The sequence below is a fragment of the Salvelinus sp. IW2-2015 genome, unplaced genomic scaffold (assembly GCF_002910315.2).
Source record: "Salvelinus sp. IW2-2015 unplaced genomic scaffold, ASM291031v2 Un_scaffold2166, whole genome shotgun sequence".
In the NCBI taxonomy this organism is placed as follows: domain Eukaryota; kingdom Metazoa; phylum Chordata; class Actinopteri; order Salmoniformes; family Salmonidae; genus Salvelinus; species Salvelinus sp. IW2-2015.
In genome coordinates this window covers 88,853-94,931 of record NW_019943497.1, presented here as the reverse complement: position 1 = coordinate 94,931, position 6,079 = coordinate 88,853, and the positions used below count along the sequence as shown (strand labels likewise).

The following is a 6,079-nucleotide window of genomic DNA, read 5'->3' as shown; positions in this document are numbered from 1 at the left end:
ATCAACGTATTATGAGTATTCTGGAAATGAGGTGGCTCTCTGCAAAATCACCGGATGTTTTTGGAACTACTGAAAATAAGCGCCAAAGTATACTGAGATTTTCTATATAAATTGAACTTTACCGAACAAAACATACATGTATTGTGTAACATGAAGTCCTATGAGTGTCATCTGATGAAGATCATCAAAGGTTAGTGATTAATTTATCTCTATTTCTGCTTTTTGTGACTCCTGTCTGTGGCTGGAAAAATGGATGTGTTTTTTCTGTGACTTGGCGGTGACCTAACATAATCGTTTGTGGTGCTTTCGCTGGAAGCCTTTTTGAAATCGGACACTGTGGTGGGATTAACAACAAGACTACCTTTAAAATGGTATAAAATAACTTGTATGTTGAGGAATTTGAATTATGAGATGTTCTGTTGTTTGAATTTGGCGCCCTGCACTTTCACTGCGCTGTTGTCATATCAATTCCGTTAGCAGGATCTCAGCATTAAAGCTTTTAACAGAACAACAGATAATAACAGAACAAACAGATAAATAACAAACAACAGAATAATAACAGAACAACTAACAATAGTGATATTGACTAGGTGGGTCATCTAGGTGATTAATGGTTTATGTTGCCTGGTATGCTGCACCCGCTGCACCTTGGTCCATTCATTACGACGAACGTGACAGAAGATCCCCACCAAGGACCAAGCAGCGTGTTCAGGAGGACAGTGGACATGGAAGAAATCCTGGATGGAGAAGGACCCTGGACAAGGGCCGGAGATATCGCCGTCCAAGGAGCAGACGAGGCAGCGAGAGCGAAGGCGACGATACGAGGAGTTATAAACAAAAGAAGCCCGAGAGGCAGCTCCCAAAAACAAAATTGGGGGCGGCACACGGGGAAATTGGCGGAATCAGGGTTTAGACCCTGAGCCAACTCCCCGTGCTTACCGTGGGAGCGTGTGACCGGTTCAGGCATGTGTTCATGCTGTGTACGCACTGTGTCTCCATGCGCATTCACAGCCCGGTGCGTTCTGTGCCAGCTCCTCGCACTTGCCGTGCGAAAGGGTATCCAAGCAGGACGGGTTGTGCCGGCTCAGCGCTCCTGGTCGTCCAGTACGTCTCCTCGTCCAGGATATCCTGCACCGGCTATACGCACTGTGTCGCCAGTGCACCTCCACAGTCCAGTACGTTCCTGTGCCTCTTCCCCGCACTCGCCCTGAAGTGGTGTGTCATCAGCCCGGTGCCACCCTGTACCGTCCCGACGATCAGGCTCCAGTGCTCCTCCACAGTCCAGTACGTTCCTGTCCTTTCCCCGCACTCGCCCTGAGGTGCATGTCATCAGCCGGTGCCACCTGTACCGGTCCACGCATCAGGCCTCCAGTGCGCCTCCACAGTCCAGTACGTCCTGTGCCTCTTCCCCGCACTCGCCCTGAGGTGCATGTCATCAGCCCGGTGCCACCTGTACCGGTCCCACGCATCAGCGGGTACTTCGCCCCGCACTGGAGCCGCCCCCTGCGTCCTGTGTCATTATCGTAGATGCCAACCCGGACCCTCCACACTGAGTCAGGTTTTGCGGTCGGAGTCCGCACCTTTGGGGGGGGGGGGGGGGGTACTGTCACGCCCTGACCATAGAGAAGCTGTTTATTCTCTATGTTGTTGGGGCGTGATAGTGACTAGGGTGGGTCATCTAGGTGATTAATGGTTAATGTTGGCTTGTATGCTTTCCAATCAGAGACAACTGTTTATCGTTGTCTCTGATTGGGGATCATATTTAGGCAGCCATTTCCCCTTTGTGTTTTGTGGATCTTGTCTACAGATAGTTGCCTGTGTGCACACCAGTAGCTTCACGGTTCATTTGTGCTTTTGTTATTTTGTTTGGTGAGTTTCTATTAATTAAAAGATGTGAACTCTACGCTCGCTGCGCCTTGGGTCCATCATTACGACGAACGTGACAAGAACAACAGAATAATAACTGAACAACAGAATAATAGTAGGACAACATAATTATTACAGATCAACAGAATAATAACAGATCAACATAATAATATCAAAACAGCAGAATAATAACAGAAACAACAGAATAATACAGATCAACAGAATAATAACAGATCAACATAATAATAGCAGAACAAACAGACTAATAGCTAGAACAACAGAATAATAACAGAAACAACAGAATATTAACAGATCAACAGAATAATATCAAAACAGCAGAAGAATAACAGAACAACAGAATAATAACAGAACAACAGAATATAACAGAACAACAGAATAATAGTAGAACAAGCAAATATAGTAGAACAACATAATTATTAACAGATCAACAGAATATAGCAGAACAACAGACTATAAGTAGAACAACAGAATAATATAGAACAACAGAATATTAACAGATCAACAGAATAATATCAAAACAGCAGAATAATAACAGAACAACAGAATGACAGAAATAATAACAGAACAACAGAATAATAAACAGAACAACAGAATAATAGTAGAACAGCAGAATTTAGTAGAACAACATAATTATTACAAGCGCATGGGAGTACAGGAGGGGACTGTGCACGCACCCCTGGGGAGCTCCAGTGTTGAGGATCAGCGCGACAGATGTGTTGCTACCTACCTTCACCACCTGGGGGCGGCCCACCAGGAAGTCCAGGATCCAGTTGCAAAGGGAGGTGTTTAGTCCCAGGATCCTTAGCTTAGTGATGAGCTTTGAGGGTACTATGTTGTTGAACGCTGAGCTGTAGTCAATGAATAGCCTTCTCACATAAGTGCTCCTTTTGTCCAGGTGGGAAAGGGCAGTATGGAGTGCAATAGAGATTGCATCATCTGTGGATTTGTTTGGGCGGTATGCAAATTGGAGTGGGTCTAGGGTTTCTGGGATAATGGGATAATGGTGTTGATGTGAGCCATTACCAACCTTTCAAACCACTTCATGGCTACGGACGTGAGTGCTACGGGTCTGTAGTCATTTAGGCAGGTTGCCTAAAGGTGCATGTGTTTGTGTGTTGTGTGTGTTTTGTCCTCACCCTGAGCCACCTGTGTGCCTGCTCCCTGCTCTGCACAGCCAAGACCAGAGCCTCTCCACTGGGGGGAGTGAACCTCAGCTCATGTCTCTTCCTGCGTCCGTCTTTAGGGGCGTAGACCACAGTGCACTGGAGCAAGGGCAAGTCAAAATATGGGGACACGTCCTTAGAGCTCTTATAGCACTGGAGGAGAGAACACAGGGGTTAAGGATTGTGTGTGTGTGTGTGTGTGTGTCTGTGTCTGTGTCTGTGTCTGTGTGTGTGTGTACCTGTAGCCTGTTGTCCCGTATGACAGTCAGTTGCTTGGCCCACTGTCCGAAGCGTTTCTTTCGCAGCAGGAAGGCACAGATCCTACAGTCCCTGGCAGGGAGCATGGAGCTCTCATCACTAGGCCACTGGTGGGTCAGCCTGGACCCTGGCCCTGCTCCCCTTTCCTCTTCATCTTCCTCATACGACTCATAGGAACTACTCAGAGCATCAGAGTCATTGTCTGGGGAGAGGGAGGGAAAGACCAATAAACTACAGTTAGACTGAGACCAATCAGAAGAAACTCCAGTTAAACTGAGACCAATCAGAAGAAACTCCAGTTAAACTGAGACCAATCAGAAGAAACTACAGTTAGACTGAGACCAATCAGAAGAAACTACAGTTAGACTGAGACCAATCAGAAGAAACTACAGGAGAGATCAGCCAGAAGACAGACCAGACAGGCAGACAGGCAGGCAGACGCAGGCAGACAGAGCAGCAGACAGACATGGCAGCAGGCAAACAGACAGACAGACAGACAGACAGACAGACAGACAGACAGACAGACAGACAGACAGACAGACAGACAGACAGACAGACAGACCAGACAGGCGACAGCAGGCAGGCAGGCAGGCAGGTCAGGCAGACAACAGGCAGGCAGGCAGGCAGACAGAAGACAGTAACAGACAGACCAGACAGACAGACAGACAAAACAGACAGACTAGACAGACAGACCAGACAGACGAGACAGACAGACAGAGCAGAGAGTAAGAGAAGAGAGAGAAAGAGAGAGGGAGAGAGAGAGTGACATGAGAGGAGGAGAGAGAAATACAGAGACAGACGTGATAGGCAGGGGGATTTCTGTCCGCACATGCATTGTCATGTTGATATATCATCAGGACTTAGACTGACCCCTAGTGCTTCTTCTGTCTTACTGATCCTCCATAGTGTTGCTGCATCCTCCATAGGTGTTAGATGATCCCCCATAGTTTATATGATCCCCATAGTGTTAGATGATCCCCATAGTATAAGACCCCCAAATTAGTCCAATGTAGATGGTCATGAGATGTCAAGTGAAATCCCCATAGTGTTAGATGACCCCCATAGTGTTAATGGTCCCCCCATAGTGTTAGATGGTCCCGTGTTAAGCCCCCAAAGTGTTAGATGATCCCCCATAGATGTTAGAATGATCCCCCATATGTAGTTCCAGATTGATACCCCCTATCTAGATGTCCCCTATGTGAGTTATCCCCCATAGTGTTAGATGATCCCCATAGTGTTAGATGACCCCCATAGTGTTAGAGGATCCCCCATAGTGTAAATCCCAAGGGAGTGCCCCCATAGTGTTAGATGACCCCCCATAGTGTTAGATGTGTCCCCATATGTGTAGATGGATCCCCCATAGTGTTAGGTGTCCCCCATAGTGTTAGATGATCCCCATAGTAGTTAGATGGTCCCCCAAGTAGTGTCCTTAGTTATGATGCGCCCCATAGTGTTAGATCCCCATAGGGGTTAGGCCCCCATAGTGTTAGAATGGTCCCCCCATAGTGTTAGATGGTCCCCCATAGGTTAGATGATCCCCCATAGTGTTAGATGGTACCCCCTAGTTTAGATGATCCCCCATAGTGTGTGTATGATCCCCCATAGTTTTGATGATCCCACCAGTAGTGTTGATGACCCCCCATATGTTAGATGATCCCCATAGGTGTTAGATGATCCCCAGCTTGATACTGTGTTGATGATCCCCAATAGCTGTTGATGAATCCCCTCATAGATCCCATGTGCTTTCAGAGCTTATCGCATCATCTGAGATTGGGTGGGTGTGTTTTCCTGTTCTTACTCCCATTCTATTCCAAGTGACCTAGCTTTTGCACAGTGTTGTTGGTTGTGTGTGTACGTTACTGGGTGGGTGTGCGTCCCTGCGTGTGTGTCGGTGTGTTGTGTACGTTCATGCGCGTGTGTGTGGGCTGTGTGTGTGTACGTTCATGCGTGTGGTGTTCTGTGTGCGTTCGTGTTTGTGTGGTTGGATGTCGTTCATTGTGTGTGTGTGTGTGTGATTCATCTAGAAACATTGCAAACAAACTGTTTGTTTTCATGTGTCGGTACTTGTATTGGTTTAGATATGTTATTATAAAGTGCATTGACCTAGTTTTACCTATCCTCTAGAGCAGTCCAGGACTCCTCCCCCCCGCTCATCAGGACCCTCCGCCCCGCCCACCACCCCCCTCCTGAGGCTTACTTGAAGAGGCATTCCTCTCAGCACCTGGCAAGCAGCCGAGTTACATCACCACCCGCGGGAGCTCCAGCCCCTGACTCCATAGAGGATCGGTTACTATGAGGATCAGACAACAACTTACTTCTACCTGCATCAACGACGCACAACGCAAAACGTCCTTGTGAGTCAAACGTAGTAGAAACCACATTATCCATACAGTACACAACGGACCAGATACACAGCGTCTGGTTGTGTGGATACAACTCCCTTTCCAGGGTGACATGACATTTAGTTCTTTGTAAGTTAACATTGGAAATGTTGTGTGTGTGTGTGTATCTTGCACAATCAAGAGAGAAGTGTGTAACATTTCACCCTAAAGACATTTTTTAACAGAATTTGTATCTAACAGAACTGTATCTCTATTTGCTAGACTAACTTGTAGTGATCTTCTGATTGGTCTCAGACTAACTGTAGTTTCTTTCTGATGGTCTCAGTCTAACTGTAGTTTTCTTGATTGGTCTCAGTCTAACTGTAGTTTCTGATTGTCTCAGTTAACTGTAGTTTTTTCTGATTGTCCTCAGTCTAACTGTTAGTTTTT

General features: G+C 46.7%; 1 pseudogene; it reads right to left on the bottom strand.

The window, feature by feature from the left end:
• LOC112073155 (actin filament-associated protein 1-like 1) overlaps positions 1-6,079 on the bottom strand; it is a 97,180-nt pseudogene that overhangs the window by 21,653 nt on the left and 69,448 nt on the right.